The sequence below is a fragment of the Amblyraja radiata genome, chromosome 13 (genome assembly GCF_010909765.2).
Source record: "Amblyraja radiata isolate CabotCenter1 chromosome 13, sAmbRad1.1.pri, whole genome shotgun sequence".
NCBI lineage: Eukaryota > Metazoa > Chordata > Chondrichthyes > Rajiformes > Rajidae > Amblyraja > Amblyraja radiata.
Window position 1 is genome coordinate 37,675,430 of NC_045968.1, and position 26,971 is coordinate 37,702,400.

The following is a 26,971-nucleotide window of genomic DNA, read 5'->3' on the forward strand; positions in this document are numbered from 1 at the left end:
GCCGCACGAGGCCTTGAATATATTTTTTCCCTCTCTTTCAGGGGGACGGGACGAGACGAGAGGTGTGGCGGTAGGCGAATTATCGAAGGGTTGGCATGAGGTTTAGGGATCGCCCCACGGGCTATTTAGTAGTGAGCAGAGAGGGAAGCTCTGAATCAAAGTGGCCAACGTTTTCGGTGGGGTGCAGTTTCACTCCGAGCCTGCGTTAAGGCAACTCATCCAAAGCCTCTCTACCTCCCAAACCCTCGCTTCACCAAATTCCAGCCACGCTTTTCCAACTAAGCGCTGAATCGAAGCCATTGGAAGACGTTCAAACATCTGGATTATTTTAAACACCTCCCCTGTCTCTCCCCCACCCCCCCCCCCCCCCGTCTCCATTTTGTTTCGGCCTCGCAGTCTTTCATTTCCACCTCGCCAACGTTTGTAAATAGCAGCGGCCGGGATTGAAAGCCACGAGCTCGGTTACTCGCCCGCAGCTCTCCCCCATCCTCAACACTGCAACCCTCCAAACGACCCCCTCCCCTCCCCAGTTCCCTGCGGTCTCACCCTCAGTGTTCACAAATTAGCAGTGAACGAGGTAGAGACTGGGCTAGGCCCCCACGAGGGGAACTGAATGAACGGACAGCATTAGACTACGGGCCACACTTTCACCATCTCCACATCTGTTACCAGACAGTATAACCTCCAGTTCCACACTCCTCACCTTTGGCAAAACTCCACGCGTTACAAAAGGCACCAAAAATAAAACACACACACATGGAAAAATAATTCTCTTTTAAGCACAGGCTACGAACACTGGCTCCGACATTAGACGGCAGCGATCCCACTGAAAGGACTCTCGCACAAAATAAGAGGCACCAGTGAGGCTTGAGGCAGCATAATATAGCACTTACTTTTCTAGCAGAGAGCGAGAGAGAGAGAGAGAGAGAGAGAAAAAAGAGAGAGAGGAAAAAGAGAGAGAGAGAGAGAGAGAGAGAGAGAGAGAGAGAGAGAGAGAGAGAGAGAGAGAGAGAGAGAGAGAGAGAGAGAGAGAGAGAGAGAGAAAAACATGAGAGAGAGAAACACACACGCACAGAGAAACCCCCGCCTTTTCACCAGCTTCCTCCCCTCCACCACACCTTCCTACTAGAAGATGTCTACTACCCTGTCCACTTGGCAGTACCACTCCAGCATTGAAATACAGCACTGGCCATATAAGGAAGAGCAGCTAAACATGTCACGCATCATTTAGAGATGGTAGGCAGAGAGTTAACCTCTCACTTCTCTCATACACACACACACACATATATATACACACATACATCACACATACCAACCAGCTCCACATGCAGTGATACTGGCATCATGCCTTGCATATTAAACCAGACACCACACGCACCCCCAACACCCCTCCCCTCTCCCCGGCCTCTATGCGAGGGAGTGTTCAGCTACCTGATGGAGCCTGAAGCCTCTCCATCCTTCATTCATCCTGACCAACGCAGTCAAGGTGAAGAGGAGGGAGAAGACGAGGAGGGGGTTGGGGGGGGGGAGTGCAATTTTTATTTTGGGGTGGGCACCTATTTTTCTCCTCTTTGCACGGGAAGAGTGTGTTGAGGTGGGGTGCATGTGCATGGAAGGTGCAGCTCTGAGTACATGGGATGCCTTGCCTCTCCGAGCCTTCCCCCTTCCCACTGCAAAGATGATGTGTGATAATACCAGGCGGCACGCCGCAGTGACCCAGTGCCCAGCATCACCCCATATCCCTCACACCCTCCTCCCTCACTGGCAAACCGTGCAAATACCTGTTCCCCTCCACCCACATCCTCCCTCATTCTCCGACAAACCTTGCAAGTACTTGACCCCCTCCTCCCTTACTGCCAACCCTTGCAAACTCCTGACCCTCCCCTCACCCTTCCCTCCCTCATTCTCTGCTTGACCCACCCCCCCCCCCCCCTCACCTCCCTTTCTGTCAACCCTTGCAAATTCCTGACCCCACTCCGATCCCTATCTTCCTCTCTCACTGCCACATCTTATAAAGGCCTGACCCTCCCTCCTCACCAACAAACCTTGCAAAGGCCTGATCCACTCTCTATCTAGCTCCTCACTGTCAAACCTTGCAGATCTGACCCCCTCACTCACTGACAAACGATGCAAAAACCTGCATACCCCCCCCCCCCCCCCCCCCCCATCGCCCCACCTTCGTCCCTCCTCACTAACGAACCGTACCCACCCTCCCTCTTACACAAACCTTGCAAATGCTTGACCCCCTCCCACCTCCCCTGCAAAGAACCCGACGTCCTCCCCACCTCCCTCCGTGCACAGCTCGCAGGGACACCACCCTCTCATGATCCCCCTCCACTCCTACCCCACCCCGAGTGCCTGGAGCAAGGCCAGGATGGGAGTGCTGCACCATCAGCGTTACTGCTCTCTCTCTCTCTCTCTCTGACACCACCTCAGGCCAAGGTGCCCGCTCAGGTAAGACGTCAAATGGAGATAGACGAAATGTCCCTCCTCCCCCTCCCCTCCCCACTAGGATCTCTCCCAGACAGGAGCAAATACAAACAAACCTCCCCTCCCTCCCTGGCCACGTCCCAATGCTGTTGGTGCGATGATCTTGTGCATGAATTATCCAACACACCCCCTCCTCTACACAGCCCCTCCGATGCCCTACATAACACCAGCCACTCTTGGAAATAACAAACGTGCCTCATTGCTTGGGAGATACACGCTGGGATTCTGCTTGGTGCTCCAGAAACATGTCTTTATTCCAACCACTGCACAACACAAACAAATATAGAGCCCACACGACTAAATCCCAGCTTCATCCCTCCTTTCCTTTATGCCATCTGATCACCCAGACAGCTCTTGCACCCCCCCCCCCCCCCCCCCCCTTCTCGACAATGCCACTGTCTGGCCTGGACCCTCAATTACTCCCTCGTCTACCCCCACCCAAACACACACATATATATAATATCCAGCCCACCCCTCTAAACCGCAACTCCTTCCCTTCCTTTCAATGCATCTGACCAGCCAGCTCTTGCATCCACATTCCCTCCCCTCTCCAATACCAGTGTAACCCGTACCCGCAATTCTCCCTGATCCCCCCCCAAACGCACATGCACACACACATACATACAGAGACACGTACACGCAGAGTGAATCAAAAACTCACCTCATATTCCCGTCTCCCTCTCCCTTCGATGAATTCGAATACAGCAAGCAACACACTCAAGGCATTGTAGCATTCATCTTCAGGGTTATTCTCTTTAAAAAAATAATAATTCTGTCCCTTCTTTATGAAACCAAGTGTTTTTGTATTTTTAAAAGATTGCAGAGTGCCTCCTTGTCCTCCTCCTCTCTCCCTCTCCCCCGCTTGTTAGTGGAGCATGATGGCTAAGCAGGGCTTCCTGAGGTGCGGCCGAGCCTGCGATCGTGTGCTGCTCACAGCCTGCAAAGCTCCTCCCTCTACACGGCCGCACTAACTCGATCAGGAAGCGCGCTGGGCTAAACCTACTGCTCTTTACCAGCGTGAAGAGGAAAGCACTCGGCAGCCTTCTCGACGTTTCTCTCTCTATTTTTAAATGCTGCGGGCTCGTCTCTCTCCCATTTCTATCTTTATCTGTCTATTTCTTCTCTCTATCTATTTCTCTCTCTTTCTATTTCTACCTTTCTCATTTTCTCTCTTTATTTCAATCTGCCTCGACTATTTCTATCTCTCTCTTTTTCAATGTTCTCTCTATTTCCCTCTCTTTCTCGAAATGTGTGAATATATATACTTTCTCTCTCTCTATATATATAATATATTATATTTCTCTATCTCTCTCTCTTATACACACTTGTGCACACACGCATAGAGAAAGCCGCGATCGTATGTGCCAAGACCCTCTGAACTCTGAGAGAGAGAAAGGGAAGGGAAATTAAAATGGAAAAGTGTGCAGAGGAAGTTATCTTCGAGCATGATCGACCTTTCTGTCTCCCCCTTGCAAGCAGCAGCAATTGGTAGCTCCCATCTGATACGGGAAAGGCATATAATAACCTCTGAACTGTACTCTCATAAGCAAAGATCTTTGCTCAAAAGTGAGCTATAAGCAAGCTGTTGTCAGGTCGTGAGACCAGAGTGTGGGAGTTGAGCTGTGAAGGGGCGGTGGTCAAGGGGAAGGTGTGGGCGGTGGTGAGGAGGTGGGCTTATCTCCGTGTTTTACTTGACTTCAGTACAAGCGCTCAGCAGCTAGACAAGTCTTGGAGGCGGCGCGTAACATTCAGGCCGTTAGTACATTTCCAAGTTCCACTGTTAACTCTTTGATGACTGAAACACAAGGGCACATTTTATTTTTGCTTCAATTCCCTACACCTAGAGAACTTTCCCGACCCGAAACGTCACCTATTCCAGAGATGCCTGACACGTTGAGTTACTCCAGCATTTCGTGTCTATCTTCGATATAAAGCAACGTCTGCAGTTCCTTCTTACACCTTGAGAACTTTAGTTGGATTAATGTTGCTAATTCTACATCCTACACTTCAAGGTTAATACAGAAGAGGAATAGGTCACTGGGTCCTTTAGTTTATTGTCAAGTGTAGCAAGAACAGTGAAAAGCTTTTTTGTTGCGTGCTATCCAGTTAGCAAAAAAACTATACAATCAAGCTGTCCAGAGTTAACATATACAGAATAAAGGGAATAATAATAATAATTAGGGGACAAGAGGGAGTGACTTGGGTGAGATTGGACCTGGATTATGCTGGTGGCCTTGTCTGGGTAGCGTGAAATGTTGATGGAGTCAATGGGAGGGTGGGAGGTTGGTTTGCATCCACAACCCTTTGCAATTTCTTGTTGCACCCCCCCTGTTCTGCAAAGATTGCTTAAATTGGTTGTTTAAATATACACATGGTAGATAGGACACTGGCCTCTGGCCACTCCTTATGTAGTAATGGCCAGAGGACCTGGGGTGTCGGAGGAACTGAAGGAAATCCACATTAGGCAGGAAATTGTGTTGGATAGACTGATGGGACTGAAGGCTGATAAATCCCCTGGGCCTGATAGTCTGCATCCCAGGGTACTTAAGGAAGTGGCTCTAGAAATCATGGATGCATTGGTGATCATTTTCCAATGTTCTATAGACTCAGGATCAGTTCCTGTGGATTGAAGGGTAGCTAATGTTATCTCACTTTTTAAGAAAGGCGGGAGAGAGAAAACAGGGAATTATAGACCAGTTAGCCTGACATCGGTGGTGGGGAAGATGCTGGAGTCAATTATAAAAGATGAAATAGCCACACATTTGGATAGCAGTAACAGGATCGGTCCGTGTCAGCATGGATTTACGAAGGGGAAATCATGCTTGACTAATCTTCTGGAATTTTTTAAGGATGAAACTAGGAAAATGGACAAGGGAGAGCCAGTGGATGTAGTGTACCTAGACTTTCAGAAAGCATTTGAGGGCATCTACCACACGCGGTGCCTCAGGAAGGCCCTCAGCATCCATAAGGACTCATCACACCCCTGCCACGGTCTGTTTCAACTTCTTCCCTCCGGCAGACGTTACAAGGCCTTCTACGCCCGAACCTCCAGACTCAGGAACAGTTTTATCCCAAGAGCTATAGCGGCTCTGAACCGGCCCTAATGAGTGCCCCCCACCCACCCCCTTTGGACAGTCTCCCTCAGATGGTCACGTCAATCAATTCAGCTTGCTTATTTATGTATTGTATTTATTTACCTTTCTTGTACATCAGTGGAGCTGCACACTAAATCTCGTTGCACTGACGTGCAATGACAATAAAAGATATTATTATTATTATTATTATTATTATTACAAGGTCCCACATACGAGATTAATGGGCAAAATTGGTATTGGGGGTACAGTGCTGACATGGATAGAAAATTGGTTGGCAGACAGGAAACAAAGAGTAGGGATTAACAGATCCCTTTCAGAATGGCAGGCAGTGACTAGTGGGGTACCGCAACGCTCGGCATTGGGACCGCAGCTATTTACAATATACAATGATTTGGATGAAGGGATTCAAAGTAACATTAGCAAATTTGCAGATGACACAAAGCTGGGTGGCAGTGTGATCTGTGAGGAGAATGCTATGAGAATGCAGGGTGACTTGGACAGGTTGGGGGAGTGGGCAGATGCATGGCAGATGAAGTTTAATGTGGACAAATGTGAGGTTATCCACTTTTGTATCAAAATCAGGAAGGCAGATTACTATCTAAATGGCATCGTTGGGAAAAGGGGAAGTACAACGGGATCTGGGGGTCCTTGTTCATCAGTCTATGAAAGTAAGCATGCAGGTACAGCAGGCAGTGAAGAAAGCGAATGGCATGTTGGCCTTTAAAACAAGAAGAGTCGAGTATAGGAGCAAAGAGGTCCTTCTGCAGTTGTACAGGGCCCTAGTGAGACCACACCTGGAGTATTGTGTACAGTTTTGGTCCCCTCATTTGAGGAAGGACATTCTTGCTATTGAGGGAGTGCAGCGTAGGTTTACAAGGTTAATTCCCGGGATGGCAGGACTGTCATATGCTGAGAGAATGGAGCGGCTGGGCTTGTACACTCGAGTTTAGAAAGATGAGAGGGGATCTTATTGAAACATATACGATTGTTAAGGGTTTGGATACGCTAGAGGCAGGAAACATGTTCCCGATGTTGGGGGAGTCCAGAACCAGGGGCCACAGTTTAAGAATAAGGGGTAAGCCAATTAGATTGGAGACGAGGAAACACTTTTTGTGAGTCTGTGGAATCTCTGCATCAGAGGGCAGTGGAGGCCGGTTCTCTGGATACTTTCAAGAGAGAGCTAGATAGGGCTCTTAAAGATCGTGGAGTCAGGGGATATGTGGAGAAGGCAGGAACGGGATACTGAATGAGGATGATCACCCATGATCACATTGAATGGTGGTGCTGGCTCAAAGGACCGAATGGCCTACTCCTGCACCTATTGTCTATTGTCTATTGACATAGAGGACACCATTCATAACTATTTGTTATCAATGCAAACTCATCTTTTGCAAACCAGGAGATCTAATCCCTTTGCACCACAAACATTTAGGGTGGCACAGTGGTAGACCTGCTCCCTCACAATGCCAGAGTCTCAGGTTCGATCCTGACCTTGGGAGCTGCCTGTATGGAGTGTGTACGTTCTCCCTATGACCACATGGATTTTATCCAGGTGTCATAGAGTCATGCAGGCCCTTTGGCCCAACTTGCCCATGCTGACCAACATGCTCCCTCGATACTAGTCCTACCTACCTGCATATTACCTATATCGCTCTAAACCTTAGCCTATCTATGTATTTGTCCAAAATATGTCTTAAACGTTTGATAACGCCTGCCTCAACTGCTTCCTCAGGCAGCTTGTCCCATACACCTACCACCCTTTGTGTAAAAAAGTTGCCCCTCAGATTGCTATTAAATCTGTCCCTCCTTCACATTAAACCAATGTCCTCTGGTCTTAGATTCATCTCCCCAGGGTAAAAGACTGCATTTATCTATTTCTCATGATTTTATACACCTCTATAAGATCACCACATTTGCCACAGACGGCTGTGGAGGCGGTCAATGGATATTTTCAAGGCTGAGATGGACAGGTTTTTTATTAGCACAGGTGTCAGGGGTTATGGGGAGGAGGCCGGAGAAGGGGCTTGAGAGGGAAAGATAGATCAGCCATGATTGCAATGTTTAAGAAACAATTAGACAGATGCATGGATAGGACAGGTTTAGAGGGTTATGTGCCAAACGCAGCCAGGTGGGACTAGTGTAGATGGGACATGTTGGTCAGTGTGGGTAAGTTGGGCTGAAGGACCTGTTTCCATGCTGTATGACTACTAACCTAATCTATGACTCTACGATTGAATGGTGGGGCTGACTTGACGGGTCGAATGGCCTAATTCTGCTCTTAAGACCTATGAGCATGAACTAATGAACCCCTCATCCTCCTACGCTCTATGCAGGAGTCAACTGCACATGACGTCCACTATCTTGAAGCTACGCTACAATGCTGAGTCATTCCTGGGAACAACTACTAACAACCCTCTAACTCCATTTCCCTGGACGCCCATTGAACAGGGAGGGGTTGGAGGGGGGCATGGTTTAACACATGAACCAAAATGCACAACTCTGGGCCTTCCACAGCTGACTTAGAGTATCTGGAGCCTACTGATTTGGCCAAACAAGTTTACCTTTCACTTAGATATTTAAAATAACCCCCCAGGGGTTGGGAGGGAACTGTAGAGAAAGCATCTACAGGTAGTAATAATGTGGGTTGGTTTGTCACATGTTTGATTGGGTTCCTTGGGAACTGTCCTGTCCGATCAAGTCTGGTTCTGTAATCTAGCTACAAAAGCAACATGCAAAATTTTGCTTCAGTAGTTTACAACTCAGCAGTTTGAATGTTAATTTCTCTAATTTCAAGTAACACCTGCATTCACTCTCTCCCCCCCCCCCCCCCCCCCCCCCCCCCCCCAAACCCACCTAGTTGTCCCACTAGTTCCACTGTTCACATCCTTGTATCCCTTCGTTATCACTTCATTCCCAGCCAACAATGGGCCATTATGGGCTCCACCTTTCCTTGGTCATCTGTTGCCAGCCCCACTTTGTACTGGCCTTTTCTTACCTCCAGATTCCTCCCCTCTACTTTCAGTCTGAAGAAGGGTCCCAACCCAAAACGTCACCCGTCCTTTTTCTCCAGAGATGCTGCCTGACCTGTTGGGTTAACACACTCCAATCCCAATCTTGCTATTGAATACTACGATCTCAAACTAAACTCCGAAATATGGGGGGTTACAGTGGCGCATAGGTAGAGTTGCTGCCTTACAGCACCAAACACCCGAGTTCGATCCCAACTTCAGATGCTGTCTGTACGGATTTCAATGGTTGTTTTATTGTGACATGTGTGAAGTGGAGATGCACAGTGAAATTATTTTTGTACAAAATGTCCAGTAGAATATTGCCATACCTAAGCTCATCCTCCAGTGGCAAATTGTACAGAAATAGTCCATTGGTCCCGCATGCTAGAGGCGCTGTGCTTCGGCTCATTTTCAGAGACCAGTCCTCACTCTAGGTGTTATCAGCGTTGCCCGTTCCAGGCAAACCAGGCCACTGCGTCACCTTCCCTTGGGTGTGCGGGTCGACCTGTGAACCGTCATCCCTCCCCTCGCCCGTCCACCTTTGTGCCCTAAGGGAGCCTTTGTACGTTCTCCCTGTTACCGCAAGGTAACATTCAGAGTGCTCCGGTTTCCTCCCACATCCCGAACACACGCAAGTTTTATAGATTAATTGGCTTCTGTAAATTGTCCCTAGTGTGCCGGGTAAAACTTGTGTACGGGATGATCGCTAGCCGGCGCAGACTCGGTGGGCCGAGTATCTCTACAATCTAAATGCCTGGATGACATTGTTCATCTCTTCAGTCCTTCAGTATTTCGGGAAAGCCCAGGAAAGATCGTCAGAAGATGTTACTGCTTCTCTGAGCTTCAAATACAGGGCCCTCCTTCTATGCTGTGCTATTCAAATCAGGTATAAAATTGTTGCTGTGCAGAATCCTGCAGTCTAGTCCTATCAAGGCTGATGCCACTCTTGTGAAGGGCTTCATTCTGCCCTCATGTAGCCTCTGTGCAACATCACATCAAGCGTTCCTCTTTCTTTTTTTTTTTAATATATTTTTTTATTAAAGGTAATCAATTACAATGCTTCAAACAACTTTATATCAAATTAATTCAATTTGCATTAAGTAAAACACTAGTAATACTTATCTACTATTTTTTTAGAAATAATGATAGAGAAAGAATAGAACAGTTCCTCTTTCTACATTACCTCTTTATCCTCAGGGTTCAGTTGTATCAGTTTTGTTTAGTCTGGGGATACAATGTGGAAAAAGGCCCTTTGGTCCACCGAGTCCGTGCTGACCAGTGAACAGACTGTACACCAGCACTATCCTATACACTAGGGACAATTTACGGAAGCCAATTAATCTACAAGACTCTACTGCATGTCTTTGGAATGTGGGAGGAAACCAGAACACCCGGAGAAAATCCATGCGTTCACAGGGAGAACGTAGAAACTCCACATAGACAGCATCCGCTGTCAGGATCGAACCCGGGTCTCTGGCGCTGTTGGGCAGCAATTCTACCACTAAGCACCGTGTCGCTGGGTCAATGAGTTCAGTCTTGGCTCGCCCAACAAGGATACGTGTGAACAAAACACGTGAATGAAGAAAAACTAAAAGGGTAAATGCCAGACTATAAAGTACCGTCTGCCTTCTGGTTTACACTGACGATATAATGGCGGGGTTGTGATAGGTTGCCAAAGTATTGACCTCATTCACTTTTTCCCTTCTGCTTATAGCTCTGGTCATCTACACTTAGGTTTTAAGAAGATCAGGAGATGCTCGGATTGGCTTCTGAGTTCATGATGATGAGTGTTTTCATCTTTAACGTCAACCTCGGAAGAGAAGCTGATCATTAGAAGACAGTCTAATTATTACTAATGACAGGTTTACAGCCACAGGTTACATTTATTCAGCACTGTTGCAATCTGTCATCATATTAACATTCCTCTGTTGTCTGAGGCTGTGCCACCTTCTACACCATAACTACCATCTACACTTGGATCAAATTTGTTTTTAAATTGGATGATCTTAATGGAATGGAATTTGTTATTCTCACTCTGGCGCAGCGGTAGAGTTACTGCCTTCCAGTACCAGTGACCCCGGTTCGATCCTGACCTCGGGTGCTGTCTGTATGGACTTTGTACCTTCTCCCTGTCACCGCGTGGGTTTTCCCCGGGTACTCTGGTTTCTTCCTTCATTCCAAAGACGTACAGGTTTGTAAGTTAATTGGCTTTAGTAAAAACTGTAAATTTTAGGATAGTGTAGGATAGTGCTAGTGTATGAGGTGATTGCGGGCCAGTGCAGACACAATGGACCAAAGAGCCTGTTTCCGCATGCATCTCTAAACTAAACTAAACTATGCTCTCAAGAACCAAAGGACATACGTTTATGGTGGAGGTGGATAGATTTCATAGAACCTGAGGTGCAACGTTCTTACATAAAGGGTGGTAGGTGTATGGAATGAGTTGATGGAGAAGGTAGTTGAGGCAGGTCCTATCACAATGTTAAAAAAACATTTGGATAGATACATAGATTAGATAGATTTAGAGGGATATGGGCGGGCAGGTGGGACTAGTACAGATGGGGCATGCTGGTCGGTGTGGACAAGTTGGGCTGAAGAGCCTGTTTCCATGCTGCATGACTCTATGACTCTAACAAGTGTACGGGTGACTGATGATTGGTGTAGGTTCAGTGGGATGAAGGGCCTGTTTCCATGCTGTATCCCATAAAGACTTTACTGTAGACTTTGGACCTTTGAGATATAGAGCAGAAACTGGCCCTTCGGCACACAGAGTCCACGCCGACCAGCGATCACCCCGTACACTAGCATTATCCTACACACTAGGGATAATTTACAATTTACAGAAGCCAATTAACCTACAAACCTGTACGTTTTTAAAGTGTGGGAGGAAACCGAAGCACCTGGAGAAAACCCACGGGGTCATAACACCGTAGAGACAGCACACATAGTCAGGATTGAACCTGGGTCTCTGGCACTGTGATGCAGCAACTCTACTGCTGCGCCACTGCTCCACCCTCTAAACTAAACAAAAGGAAAACGCGTCTGAGTTTGACGTTCCTGTGTTGCTCGTTTGTGGAAGCAATTGGGGGTAAAGAAAACTTTGTTGAAACAAATCAGTTGAGGGAATAAGAGGCAGGACATAAAAAGATGATTGAATGTGGCAGCCAGGGCACAGAGAGAGGTCAGGCCAGTAATGACCTCACCTTCACTTTGTTGTCTTGCCTTGCAGACAACTTGCACAGGGTGCAGGATACTGACCTTTCACTCCGGGAAGCCAGAGTTGAATTGAACTGCGCAGAGTTGATGAATATCCTTTCTGTCTGTCAACTCCTTGAATCCTCATTAAAATTCATTTCAACATTTCCCATCGAATGGATCCCACTGCAGAAAAATCCATCCCTGACTTGACACTAATTAGCGCGAGGCTGCCATTTATTGCTGGGAGGGGTCACAAGTGGGGACAGTGGACGAGTGGCGGGGGTGGTGGTGGTCACAAGTGGGGACAGTGGACGAGTGGCGGGGGTGGTGGTGTGAGCGACAAATCGTGCCGAGGTAACTTTAGCCTTTCGAGTTACATTGTGGAAGCAGGCCATTCGGTCCACCGAGTCCGCGCCGACCAGCGATCACCCCGTACACAGGCACTATCCTACACTCTAGGGCCAATTTACAATTTTTACCAAAACCAATTAACTTACAAACCTGCAAGTACGGAGTGTGGGAGGAAGCGGAGCACCCGGAGAAAACCCACGCAGTCACAGGGAGAATATGCATACTCCATATAGGTAGCACTTGTAGTCAGGATCAAACCCGGGTCTCTGGCTTTGTAAGGCAGCAACTACTGTATACCACCCTAACGTTGAACATCAGGGCCATCTGACACGGTCAAAGGCCTGACACATGAAATGCGAATGTATTTTCGCACACACTGATATCCCTCGTTTTAATGAGGAAGAACTCTGTTATAAAGCTGCAATTAAAGAATTTAGGTTTAGGTTTATTTTTGTCACGTATACCGAGATACAGTGAAAAGGTTTGTTTTGTATGCCTTGCAAACAGATCAGATAATACTACTGTATACATAAGTACAATCAAGTACAATAAGTAGAGTAATAGGGAAGATACAGAATGCAGAATATAGTTCTCAGCATTGTAGTGCAGCAGTTCCATGGACAATTTTCAATGTACGCAATGGGGTAGAGGTGAATCGGACAGTCCCCTAGCTAATGGAAGAACCATTCAGAAGCCTGATAGCAGAGGGGAAGAAGCTGGGCACTTTCAAGCTTCTGTACCTTCTGTCAGACGGGAGCAGGGAAAAGAAGGAATAACAGGTGTGGTACATCTTTGTTTATGTTGGCTGCGTTTCCAAGGCAGCATGAAGTGTAGATTGAGTCAGTGGTGGGATGTCTGGTCTTTGCCATGGTCTGGGCTACATCTATGACTCTCAGCAATTTCTTGTAAATTGTCATGTAAATTGTATTAATGCAAGTAAATTCCAAGCCATACAAAAGCGTGAGCTTTCGAAGGACAGCCACACAGTTAACACAGCAAACTCCTGAAACCAGGAGTGTATTAATGATCAAATGATCCACGTTAATGATAGTGATTGAGCGGAGAATATTGGGCAGTAACTAGCATACTATCATATGCACAAGTACGGTGAGGTACAGGTACAATAAAAATCTTGCTGGCAGCAGCAATACAAGCACCAGCTTTTTACTGTACCTCAATACACGGGATGATAAACTAAACTAAATTAAACTAGACACATAGACTCAGACAACACGCATAAGTCAATGAAAAAGAAGACTGTTCAAAAAGAAGACATTAGTACAAAAAGATCATTGATGATAGATGCCACCTTCTTCAGGCCTCATGTAGGTGCTTTCAATGGTGGGGAGGGTTGTACCACTCATGGAATGGAGTGGGTCCACCACTCTCCCTTGCATTCCTATACATTGGGATTGCTCAACCAGGCCATAATGCCACCGGCCAGGATAGTTTCTACAGTATGAGTTGGTTAGAGTATTTGGGGACATGCTACACCCCTTTAAACTTTACATTTGGACAGATGAATAAATAGGAAAGGTTTAGAAGCATATGGGCCAAATGCAGGCAAATAAGTCCAGCAACGAATGCCAACTTGGTCAGCATGGACAAGTTTAGTTTAGTCTAGTTTAGAGATACAGCATGGAAACAGGCCTTTCGGCCCACTGAGTCCACACTGACCAGCACTCATACACTAATTCTATCCTACACCCTAGGAACAAATTTATTGAAGCCAATTAACCTACAAACATGCACATCTTTGTAACGTGGAATAAAACCAGAGCACCCAGAGAAAACCCATGCGTTCACAGGAAGAACGTACAAACTCCGTACAGACAGCACCCGTAGTCAAGATTAAACTCAGGTCTCTGGTGCTGTAAGGTAGCAACTCTACTGCTGTGTCACTGTCCCCCCCCCCCCCCCCCATTTACATGTGCCTTTCACATTGATGGTGCCGTCTGTGTTGAGTTTACATGTTCTCCCTGTGACCGTATGAGTTTCGTCCGGGTGCTCCTGCTTCCTCCAACATCCCAATGACGTGCGGGTTTGTAGGGTAATTTCCCCCTCTTTAAGTGCCCCCTAGTGTGTAGTGAGTGAATGAGTATGTGGGATAACACAGAACAGGTGATTGATGGTCAGAGTGGACTTGGTGGGCCAAATGGCCCAATTCCATGCTGTATCTCTAAGTATTGGATGGCTCGCAGTGAATTTGTCCAACAAAAAATTTACAAAATAGACACATTATCTCAAAGAACATTGAGATTCCCAAGGATTTGAGTGTCCTAGATGTAATGAGGAAACTGAACAGAATGTTATTGTTATTAAAGGGGGGACTCAGCGAGGGGGGGGGGGGGGTGCCAAAAATGAAGGGGGACTCAGTTATTGTGCGAGGGCTGCTGCCACGTATGGCGGTGGACAGAAGATAGGACTGTTCGGTAAACATTTGTAACTTTGTCAGTGCCAGAAACGTGTTGACTCTTGTGTACCACCGAGGTGTGGTCTGTTGTAGGATTTTACCGGGTTTTATACAAAACAAAGCAGTTCACTGTACCTAGGTACATGTGACAATAATGTAGCAGTGAATTGCATCATTGAATTGGCTCTTGGGAGAGGATTTGAGTACAAACGTTGTGGCGTTATGCATCGCAAATAAGTCTCTGGAGTAATACATATGGTATTGGTCTCCTTGTTTAAAGAGGAATTCAAATGCATTAATGTTCCACCAAGTTTGCCTATCTAAATCAATGCAGCTACCATCACGGAATAGTTTGGGAATGGCTCCATCCAAGACCGCAAGAACTTGCAGAGAGTTGTGGACGCATCCCAGACCATCACTCAAACCGACCTCCCTTCCATTGACTCCATCTACACTTCACGCTGCCTTGGCAAGGCCACCAGCATAATCAAGGACCAGTCTCACCCCAGACACTCCCTCTTTTCCCCTCTCCCATCAGGCAAGAGATATAGAGGTTTGAAAACACACACCTCCAGATTCAGGGGCAGTTTCTTCCCAGCTGTTATCAGGCAACTGAATCACCAACTAGAGAGCGGTCCTGAACTACTATTTACCTCACTGGAGACTCTCGGACTATTTTTAATTAGACTTTACTTGCACTAAACATTATCCCCTTTATCCTGTATCTGTATTCCGTGAACAGCCTGATTGTAATCATGTATGGTATTTTCGCTGACTGGATTGCACACCACAAAAAAAGCTTTTCACTATACCTCGATACACGTGACAATAATAAACTAAACTAAACTAAACTAAATCTATAGAGGGCCAGGCAGCATCTCTAGAGAAACGGAATAGGTGACATTTCAGGTAGAGACACGAAACATCACTTATTTCGTATCTCCAGAGATACTCCCTGACCCGTTGAGTTACTCCAGCATTTTGTATCTATCTTTGGTGTAAACCACCATCTGCAGTTCCTCCCGAAACTATATCTATAATTTTTCTCTCGCTGTCTGCCCAGTCTGCCCATAAATGTACCCGTACTTTTTGCTTCACCATCGATCTCTTGGTGTTTCTCTCATATTAACGATCCCTTTGTTTAGGTTAGTTTAGAGATATAGCGTGGAAACAGGTCCTTTGGCCCAATGACTCCACGCTGACCAGCGATCACCATGTACCCTGTAGCGCTATTATATACGTTACGGACAATTTTCAATCTTTACCAAAGCTAATTAATCTACAAATCTGTACGTCTTTGGAGTGTAGGAGGAAATGGGAAGACACGAGGGAAACCCCACAAGGTCACGGGGAGAACGTACAAACTCCGTACAAACAGCACCCATAGTCTGGATCGAACCTGGGTCTCTGGCGCTGTGAGGCAGCAACTCTACCGCTGAGCTATCATGCCGCCCGAGTTCTGCTCTTCTTCACCAGTGCAAAGAGTTTCTCTCCACCTTCTCTCTTAAAACATCTCGCAACGTTAGGACCAACAGGTCAACTCTCACCTGTGTCCTATACTGCTATAGCAAGCGTCCATCATTTTTACCTGCCCATGTTCTTTGCAAACGTACCATTTGCCTTCTGAATTACTTGCACTATCAGCATGCTAACATTCTGTTTAATGTCAAGAGTTTGTGAAATTCCTCACTGTCACTGAACCGGGCTATGCGCCATTCTCAATGCCAGACTCTGAGCATATTTATCCGTCTGCTGGTTCCACAGACTCAGGAATGCTTTAAGACCCAGTTTGTGGGACAGGAGCCAAAGGTTGGATGAGTATCTGAACATAGCATGAGTCACAGAGTCATGCAGAGTGGAAACAGGCCCTTCGGCCCAACTTGCCTACGCTGACCAACATGCATCATCTACACTAGTTCCACCTGCGTTCATTTGGCCCATATCCCTCTAAATCTGTCTTATCCATATACCTGTCTAAATGTTTCTTGAACGTAGTGATAGTACCTGCCTCAACTATCTCATCTGGCAGCTTGTTCCATACACCCAGCAGCCACTGTGTAAAAAAGGTGTGCCCATCAGGTTCTTATTAAATCTATCCCCCCCTCACCTTAAACCTATGGTTCTCGATTCCACTACCGTGGGTAAAAGACTCTGTGCATTCAATCTATCTATTCCTCTTATGATCTTATAAATCTCTATAAGATCACACCTCATCCTCCTGTGTTCCAAGGAATAATCTGCTCAACCTCTCAGTATAGCCCAGGCCCTCAAGTCCTGGCAACACCCTTGTATATCTTCTCTGCACCCTTTCCAGCTTAACAATATATTTCCTATGGCAGGGTGACCAAAATTGAACACAATACTCTAAAGGGCCTGTCCACTTAGGCGATTTTTTCGGCGACTGCCGAAAAAGAGGCTGTTTCCTCATGGTCACGGCGCGTGGCGTGTATTGTCGTGAGCTGTCTCCTTCTTATTTTTTGTCGTTGCTGGATTTTGAAATGTTCAAAACCTTTCAGCAACAGTGGGCTTGACGTTGCGTGTCTTCTCCTGTCGTGGGTGCTGACCAGGATGTTGTAGGTTGTCGCCAGGATGACGCCAGGTGATGTTGGCTGTTGCCGGGTCATGACCTTGGTGAATTCCATTGGCGACAACCTACGTCATCCTACGTCAACGGGCGACAGTTCCGGTGTCAAGAGAAGTCTTCAGTTGTCTTCATCTGTCATCGACAGGGTCGTAGCTTGTCGCGAGTGGAGGAACATTGACCGGTTGTCCTAGGTTGTCGCCTGTGTGGTCGAAGGTTGTCGCAGGTGGATGTCCCAAGCCAAATTGACCTATCTACTTGATGTGATCACACATGTGATTGGGATTAGAGTCATAGGGGGGATGATTTTTTTTTGTCTAATTGTAGTCTTGTAGGTCTGTGTCCAAGATGGCTGCCGTGAAGAGAGAGTGAACGCTGGCGCGCTTTGGCTGCCGCTGCTCCCTCTTCACACTGTGTTTTTGATTTTCTGTTTTTGGATTGAATCCTGTTTTTAATTTGTGTCTCTGTGATGTCTCTATTACTTGTTTTATTCCGATTATATGTTATTCCGATATACTATGTAAGGTGTCCTTGAGATGTTTGAAAGGCGCCCATTAAATAAAATTTATTATTATTATTATTATAGTCACACAGCACAAAAACAAGCCCTTCAGTCCAACTTGTCCATGCGATCAAGGAACCCCATCTCAGCTAGTCCCATTGCCCACATTTGGCCTATACACCTCTAAACCTGTCCAATCCATGTACCTGTCCAACTTGGGTTGAGATTGAGAAATTGCTTTAGTATCGCCAATGTTCAGAGCTTCCCTCCAAATGATGCATAGATAGAGTAGGCAGTCAGAACCTTTTTCCCAGAATGGAAATAATATAAAGTAGAGGGCATAGCTTTGGAGTGAGAGGGATAAGGGTTAAAGGAGATGTGTGGGCATGTTTTTTTTAAAAGGAGGTAATTGCCTGAAATATGTTTCCATGGATAGTGGTGGAGGCAAATACGATAGTGGCATTTAAGATTTAATTAGGTTTATTATTGAACCATGGTACAGTGAAAAGCTTTGTTTTGTATGCTTCCAAACAGATCAGAAATACAATCGTCAAACTCAAGTACAATCTATAGTGCAAAGGGGGAGAACCAGAGAGCAGAATATAGTTCTCAGCATTGGAGTGCATCAGTTACATACACAAAGTCTAATGTTCACAATAGGGTAGAGGTGCAATATATAGTGCTCTGGATGGATTGTTCAGAAGCCTGATGACAGAGGGGAAGAAGCTGTTTCTAAGTCTGGTGTTGTATGCTTAAAGGGACTTTTGTATAGGCACATGGATATGCAGGGAATGGAGAGATATGGATTATGTGCAGGCAGATAATTGTTGGTCAAGGCATTATGTTCAGCATAGACATGATGGGCCGAAGGGCCTGTTCCTGTTGGTGGCTGTGAACTATAAATGCCTCCCAATTTACGATGCATCGACTTACGATATTTTGACTTTATGATGGCGCAAACGCTGGGCAACGGCAGCGCGCCGCAGCTCACGTCCAGTCACGTGATCAAATTTGTATTAAATGCGTTTTCGATTTCCGATTTACGATGGGTTTGTTGGAACGTAGCCCCATCGTAGGTCGAGGAACAGCTGTATTGAGATATCAGCCCAGTGCATTTTCAGCAACAAACAATCTGCTGGAGGAATTCAAGGGGTGGGGCAGCAAGGGGTTTATGGCAGAAAAGAACTGTTGATATGCTGGATCAAAACCCTACATCATGACTAAGTGGCGAGCCGAGATAAAGAGAGGGGAATGGGTGAGATGTGAGGCGTTGGTTAATTACTTTTGTTTACTTTAACTTTACTTTGGAGATACAGACACTTGGGCTGACTGAGCCCTCACCGACCAGCGATCACCCCGTACACTTGCATTATCCTACACATTAGGGACGATTTACAAATTTACCGAAGCCAATGAACCTACAAACCTGTGGGAGGAACCCGGAGCACCCAGAGAAAACCCACGCGGTCATAGGGAGGATGTACAAACTCCATGCAGACAACACGCCAAGTCAGGATCGAATCCAGGTCTCTGGCGCTGTGAGGCAGTAACTCTACCACTGCGCCACCCAATGCTATGGACATGTTTTTAAATTATGTTTTTGCACTCATGCTCTCTTTTCACCTTTCTTTTTAGAAAATGTATGTGCAATTTGCTTTTGTGCATTTACCCATGTGTCTATGATGCTTCTGCAAGCAAGATTTTTCATGTAAATGTTCCCCACTGTTCGTGCATATGTCAGTAAACTCAACTTGACTTAACTTGAGGTAGAGAGGTTTGCGGTTAGAATTCGCAATGTCGGGGCATAGGTGTGGCTTAGAATTATGAGTTGATCAGAGGCCAAAAATAGCATGAGTCACGTTTTAGTGTTAGTTTTAGAAACAGGCCCTTCGGCCGATCGGTTCAGCGCCAACCAGTGATGCCCACACACTAACACTATCCTGCACATACGATGAACAATTTTACCAAGCCGATTAGTCTACAAACCTGTACGCCTTTGGAGTGTGGGAGGAAACTGGAACACCCAGAGAAAACCTACGCGGTCACGTGGAGAACGTACAAACTCCATACAGGCAGAACCCGTAGTCAGGATCAAAACCAGGTCTCTGGCTCTGTAAGACAGCAACTATACCATTGTGCCACTGTGCCACCCTAACGTTGAACATTAGGGCTATCTAACAGACCTGATGCATGAAATGAAAATATATTTTCAACTGCCTGACCACAGTGCTGCCCTTGACACCAAAATTCACATGCAACAAATTCAACATGTTAGAACTGTAACCGTGGAACTGTAAAAATGTAAGAACTATAGAAACTGTAGTTGGGCGGCACTGTGGCTCTGCGGTAGAGTTGCTGCCTTACTGCGCCAGAGATCCGGGTTCAATCCTGACTACAGGTGCTGTCTGTATGGAGTTTGCACACTTCCCTATGGTCGCGTGGGATTTCTCCGGGTGCTCCGGTTTCCTACCACACGCCAAAGACATGCAGGTTTGTAGGTTAATTGACTTCTGTAAATTGTAAATTGTCCCAACTGTGTTGGATAGTGCTAGTGTACATGGTGATCGCTGGTCAGCGCGGACTCAGAGGGCCGAAGGGCCTGTTTCCACGTTGTATCTCTAAAACTAAAACTAAAAAACAAGCCATGCAATTAAAAGCGTTGAACAATTGATCCAAATACAAATCAAACCAAATCATGAACTTTGTTCAACTGTCTGCCAATCACAACCCGCCTCTCTCGCCTAAGCCCACCTAACACCTACTATGCTCTAAAGTCTATAGTCTAAACAAAGAACTACAGATGCTAGTTTATACCAAAGAGAGACGCAAAGTGCTGGAGTAACTCACCGGGTCAAGCACCATCTGGAGAAAACGGATGGGTGACATTCAGACTGAAGAAGAGCCCCGACCCGAAACATCACCTATCCTATATCTCCAGAGATGCTGCCTCATCCACTGAGTTACTCCAGCACTTTGTGTCTACCCTGGCATGTAAGCTTGTGATAACTCTGGAGTAACAGTGAGAGGGGAAAGCATGGGTCGATGTGAACACAAAGGTGAGGAATTTAATATAGATTTTATCGTGTCTTTTACATGGCTGAGTGGAAGGTGATTAGAAGAGGGCTGATTTTTCTGCTCCCTGGGGGAGGAATTTTGCAGTCTATTGCAACATCATCACCACAGCTCGCCAAAGGCTAATTTACCACAGACTGTGAGGGATCCTAAATATTCCAAGCCTGATGAATTCAGGGGCATATCGATCAAGAAGATAGCTAATTAAGGAGAACAGAGATATGAATTCACCCAAGGTACACAAAAATGCTGGAGAAACTCAGCGGGTGCAGCAGCATCTATGGAGCGAAGGAAATAGGTGACGTTTCGGGCCGAAACCCTTCTTCTTTCGGCCCGAAACGTCACCTATTTCCTTCGCTCCATAGATGCTGCTGCACCCGCTGAGTTTCTCCCGCATTTTTGTGTACCTTCGATCTTCCAGCATCTGCAGTTCCTTCTTGAACACAATGAATTCACCCAGTTTAGTTTAGTTCAGAGATACAGAGCGGAAACAAGTCCTTTGCCCCACTGAGTCCATGCCAACCAGCGATCGCCATACACTACCACTATCCTACACACTAGGGGCAATTAACGATCTTTACCAAAGCCAATCAGCCTCAAACCTGTACGTCTTTGGAGCGAGGGAGAAAACCGGAGCACCCAGAGAAAAAGCAACCGGTCACGGAATGAACGTACAAACTCCGTACAGACAGCACCTATGGTCAGGATTGAACCCGGGCCTCTGCCGCTGTGAAGCAGCAACTCTTCTGCTGCGCCATTGTGCCGTCCCAAAAAAAGTCATATACAAGAAAGCTGCACAGCCAATATTACCCACAAGCACTTTACAACCAGGGGGCTTTTGAAACTTAAAAAATACTTGTATTTATTCATTTATCAATCTCTTTTCTTTTTAACAGGCTGAATGGAAAGCTTTGAAATTACAAAAGTGAGGCCCTTTAGAACACAGTACAAAAACAGGCCCTTCAACCAACAAGGTCTGTGCCGAATGGCTAGGACTATTCCTTGGAGTGCAGGAGGATGAAGCGTCATCTTATAGATGTGTAGAAGACTATGAGGTGGTAGCTTGAGTAAATGCACAAAGACAATCGAGAACTACAGGACTACAGGACACAGGTTTAATGTGAGGTGGTGGGGGGAGAAGATTTAATAGGATGTTGAGGGGCAACTTTTTTACACAGAGGTGGTGGTTGTTTTAGAAGAAGCTGTCGAAGGAGGTAGTTGAGGCAGGGACTATCACAACGTTTAAAAAATATTAGGACCTGCACATGGTTCGGGCAGGATTGGAAGCATATGGGCCAAATGCAGGCGGGTGGGACTAGTGCAGATGGGGCATGTTGGTCGGTGTGCGCAAGTTGAGCCATGTTGTATGACTATGATAAAATGCCAAAATGAACTAATTTCCTCTGCCTGCACTTGATCCATGTCCCTCTGTTCCGAGCATATCTATATGCCTATCCAAAATCCTCTTTAAAGCCGCTATAGTAGCTACCTCCACCACCAACCCTGACAGTGCGTTCCAGCCATGTGTGAAAAAGACCTGCCCCATAGTTGTCCTCTAAACTTTGCCCCTTTCACCTTAAAACTTTGACATTTCCACCCTGGCAGTAAGCACTGACTATCTGTCCTGCCTTTGCCTCTCATAATTTTATATACTTCTATCTGGTCTCCCCTCAGCCATCGATGCTGCAGAGAAAATAATCCAAGTTTGTCTAACCTCTCCTTCTAGGTAATACCCTCTAATCTAGGCAGCATTCTGGTAAATTTCTGCATCCTCTCCTAAAACACCACATCCTTCCTGTAATGAGGCAACCAAAGCTGTACACAATATTACAAATGAGACCTGATGAAGCCCTATATAGCTGCAACATCATTTTCTGACTTATATAAGGGCAGCACAGTGATGCAGCAGTAGAGTTGCTGCCTTACAGCCATTGGTGGAAAATCCGGGGGGGGCCAGGAGGGACGTGTCCCCTCCATGTTTTCAGAGGTGGGGGACGGTCCCCCTCACGTTACAAGTTTTAAATCTGTGGTACAGATCTGCAGTAATTGACTCATTCTAACGGTAACGGCCCCGTAGTAGAAACATCCACGTCGCGGGGGCTGGAAACTGGAAGAATCCCGAGCTAATTACCGTTCACATGGCGCACGGCTGAAGCTTCCGATGCCTCGCGTGTGTGTGTGAGTGTGCGCATGCGCGCGCATCCGCCAAGAAATTGTGTCCCCCCAGCCCCCCGGTCCCCTCCATGTTTTGAAAGCGGTTTCCGTCTCTGCTTACAGCACCAGAGACCCAATCCTGACTGTGGGTTCTGTCAGTACGGAGTTTGTACGTTCTCCTTGTGACCCCATGAGTTTTCTTCAGGGGTCCAGTTTCCTCCCACATTCCAAAGGCGTGCACTATTGTAGGTTAACTGGCTTCTGTAAATTGTACCTAGTGTGTAGGGTGCAAAACTGTGATCACATAGAACTAGTGTGCGGGATAATCATTGGTCGGCGCAGACTCAGTGGGCCTATTTCTCTGAACTAAAATACTTAGTCCCCAACTGTTGAAGGCAAGTATTCCATACACCTTCTTTACCACATGATCTACGTGTTGCCACTATCAGGGTGCTATGGGCTTGGACCCCAAGATCCCTCTGTATATCAATGTCATTTTTGATTAGTATGGGTGTCAAGGGTTATGGGAAGAAGGCAGGAGAACGGGGTTGAGAGGGAACGATAAATCAGGCATGATAGAATGGCAGAGTAGACTTGATGGGCCGAATGGTCTAATTTTGCTCCTATAATGTATGAACTTATGAACTTTTAATTAAGGGTTACTTAATGGAACACAGCTTAACTGGAGGCCAAAATATAAGGCAGCTCCAGAAATAAAATAGGAATCTCAGAGGAAATTTAAAGTAATGTAGTCATATAGTATAGAAGTAGGCCCTTCAGCTTATCAAATCCTCACCAACCATCAAGCATCACTAACACTAATTCTACTTTCTGTTCCCCACCTCCCATCAACACCCCCCACATCCTAGATTCTACCACTCACCTACACACTATTGACACTATTGCCAGTGGCCAATTAAACTAGATTTCCCACACGTCTTCGGGATGTGGGTGTGAATCGGAGTGCCACGGGGAATGGACAGGATCACAGGGAGAACAGGCAAACTACACCTAGACAGAACCGGAGGTCAGAATCATACCTGGGTCCCTCTTGGTGGGATCTTCAACCTACATTGCCAGGGTAGTAGTGGAGGTCCATACAATAGTGGTATTTAAGAGGCTTATAGATAGACACATGGATATGCTGGGAATGGAGGGGGTATGGCTTAATTTAAAGATACAGCATGGAAGCAGGCCCTTTGGCCCAATGAGTCCGCACTGATCATATCTCAACCCCTTTCAGAGAGTTATGTCCTTTCAAAGACGATAGACTCGGCTTGTACTCGCTAGAATTTAGAAGATTGAGGGGAGATATTATACAAACTTACAAAATTCTTAAGGGGTTGGACAGGTTAGATGCAGGAAGATTGTTCCCAATGTTGGGGAAGTCCAGAACAAGGGGTCACAGTTTAAGGATAAGGGGGAAATCTTTTAGGACCGAGATGAGAAAAACATTTTTTCACACAGAGAGTGGTGAATCTCTGGAATTCTCAGCCACAGAAGGTAGTTGAGGCCAGTTCATTGGCTATATTTAAGAGGGAGTTAGATGTGGCCCTTGTGGCTAAAGGGATCAGAGGGTATGGAGATAAGGGAGGTACAGGATACTGAGTTGGATGATCAGCCATGATCATATTGAATGGTGGTGCAGGCTCGAAGGGCCGAATGGCCTACTCCTGCACCTATTTTCTATGTTACTATGTTTCATACTAGTTCCATGTTATCCAATTTCCTGTAAACTAGGTGGCAAGTTACAGCAGATAATTTACCTACAAACCTGCACACCTTTACGATGTGGGAACAAACCAGAGGACCCAGAGGAAACCCACGCAGTCACAGGGAGAATGTACAAACTCCACGCACAAACAGCACCCGAGGTCAGGTTCGAACTAGGGTCTCTGGCAGTGTGAGGCAGCAGCTCTACCAGCTGCGTCACTGCGCTGCATCATGCGTAGGCAGATGAGGCTAGTTTATAATGGCATTATGTTCAACACAGAGATGATGGGCCGAGGGACCTGTTCCTGTGCTGTACGGTTCTATGTTCTATGACTCCCTGACCATTGGCATGGAGCAGTGACATAGTGAGACTGTTGCAATTCAACAGCCTTTTGATAGGGCTGCCTTTACTGATTCCCACCCACACATTTTTTCTCTTAATGACTGCCACGCTTACTAAAAGTTGCAGATGAAGGAAGCAATGTTTTATCAGGAGGATACAATGTGTTCCAGGGCCATGCAAGGCTTCTTCAGGCAAAGCAGCTAAAGAAATGCAACAATGAACCTTAACGGAGAGTACAGAAAGTTTGCTCTGATACTAAAGAGAACATTGCCAAGAGCCAAGAAATTATGAAATTGTCTTATCAGCAGATTGAATTGCCTAATAGCAGGAGGTGTGAAGATTGATGGTTGTGGCATTTTCTGGTGTTGGCCAAATGATGCAAAGGGTTCTGTCCTCATTTGTGTTCCTAGGGGCAAGGAGTATCAGTAGAAGCGACAGTGTGTCCGAGCCAGGACATGGGATCATGAAGGTCAAGTCATTGGGTATTTTTAAACTGAACTGTTTACGAGAATGATCTCAGGAATGATTGGGTTAACATCTGATGAACGCTTAATGGCACTGGGCCTGTACTTGCTGGAGTTCAGAAGGATAAGGGGCTGGGAGCTCATTTATACTTTCCGAATAGTGAAAGACCTGGATAGAGTGAATGTTGGGAGCATGTTTCCACTAGTGGGAGAGTCTAGGACCAGGGGCCATAGCCTCAGAATAAAAGGACGTACCTTGAGATAGGAGATGAGGCGGAATTTATTTAGCCAAAGGTTGGTGAATCTGTGGAATTAATTGCCATAGACAGCTGAGGATACCATCATTGGGCATTTTTAAGGCGGAGATTGACAGCTTCTTGATTAGTAAAGGTGTCAGAGGTTATGGGGAGAAGGCAGGAGAATGGGGTTGAGAGGGAAGGATAGATCAGCCATGATTGAATGGCGTCGTAGGACACAATGGGCTGAATGGCTTAATTCTGCTCCTATAACTTGTGAACTTATGTGAACTAACCGTAGATTGCATAGTGTCCAAAAGTGCCTAAGGCTTTAAATAAGGACAAGAAAGTAGCAGAAGTAGCCCTGAAGAAGGTCTGAAGAAGGATACTGACCTGACACGTCATCTATCCATGTTCTTCAGGGGTGCTGCTGAACTGCTGAGTTACTCCAGCTCTTTTCGTGTCTTTTAGTTTAGTTTAGCTTGGAGATACAGTGCAGAAACAGGCCCATTGGCCCACTGAGTCCATGCCGATTACCGATCCCCATACACTAGCTCTATCTTACACATTGGAGACAATTTTACTGGCCAATTAACCCAGAGAGAGCCCACGTGGGCACACAGAGAACATACAGACCCGGGTTCAAAACTCTATACAGACAGCACCTGTTGTCAGGATCGAGCCTAGGTCTCTAGCCACTGTGCTGCCAGGTCTTCTTCAGAAGCAGGCCATTCAGCCCCACAGGATTGCCTCATCATTTAATATGTACATGGGAGGAGTATGACCAAGGCATCTTAGAAAGAAACAACATGGGCTGAATGATTTTCTCCTGCACACTAAGAGTTAATGAATGATTGTGGACTGTTTCTAACCTGCCTGGACAGAACAGTTCCACAATACCAATAAAATGAGGCAATGCAATATTGGTGAGAACGATTATTGATCCGCCTTTGATTTGGATTAAGCGCACTCCCACGAAAGTTGGCAACTTTGGGGTAGTTGGCAACTACAGCGCCTTCGGAGGTGCCCCCGGGACACAAAGGCGGTCGGGCGAGGAGAGGGACATTGGTTTTCAGGTGGAGCTGTTCGAGGGTGATGAAGGAAGCCCTGCACCAGGGGCTTACCTGGATTGGGAGCCGCTCTTTGTCCATTTTGTAAATGGCGCCAAAATATGACAACTTGTGCATATGTGATCTATGCAAAAAGAATTTCACTGTGCAGTGTTCACGTGACAATAAAGACCCAATGAACCATTGAACTTCAAGGGATGACAGATTGATCAAATAATTGATATTCAACAAGGGAACAGCATGCAACATCTAGTGAAACTCTACCTTGTCTCTCCAACCTT

The 26,971-nt window shown here is 46.3% G+C and overlaps 1 protein-coding gene across 3 annotated transcripts in view; it reads right to left on the reverse strand.

Moving 5' to 3' along the window:
* mbnl1 (muscleblind like splicing regulator 1) overlaps window positions 1-26,971 on the reverse strand; it is a 218,529-nt gene that overhangs the window by 159,538 nt on the left and 32,020 nt on the right. Inside the window, exon 1 of one of the 3 annotated variants that reach the window (XM_033031809.1) lies at window positions 3,152-3,714. The exons of the other annotated variants lie outside the window; for them this stretch is intronic. The gene's annotated coding sequence lies outside the window, so the exon portion shown is untranslated. Of the gene's footprint in view, window positions 1-3,151; window positions 3,715-26,971 lie in introns of those variants that run through there. 3 annotated transcript variants of the gene reach the window in all.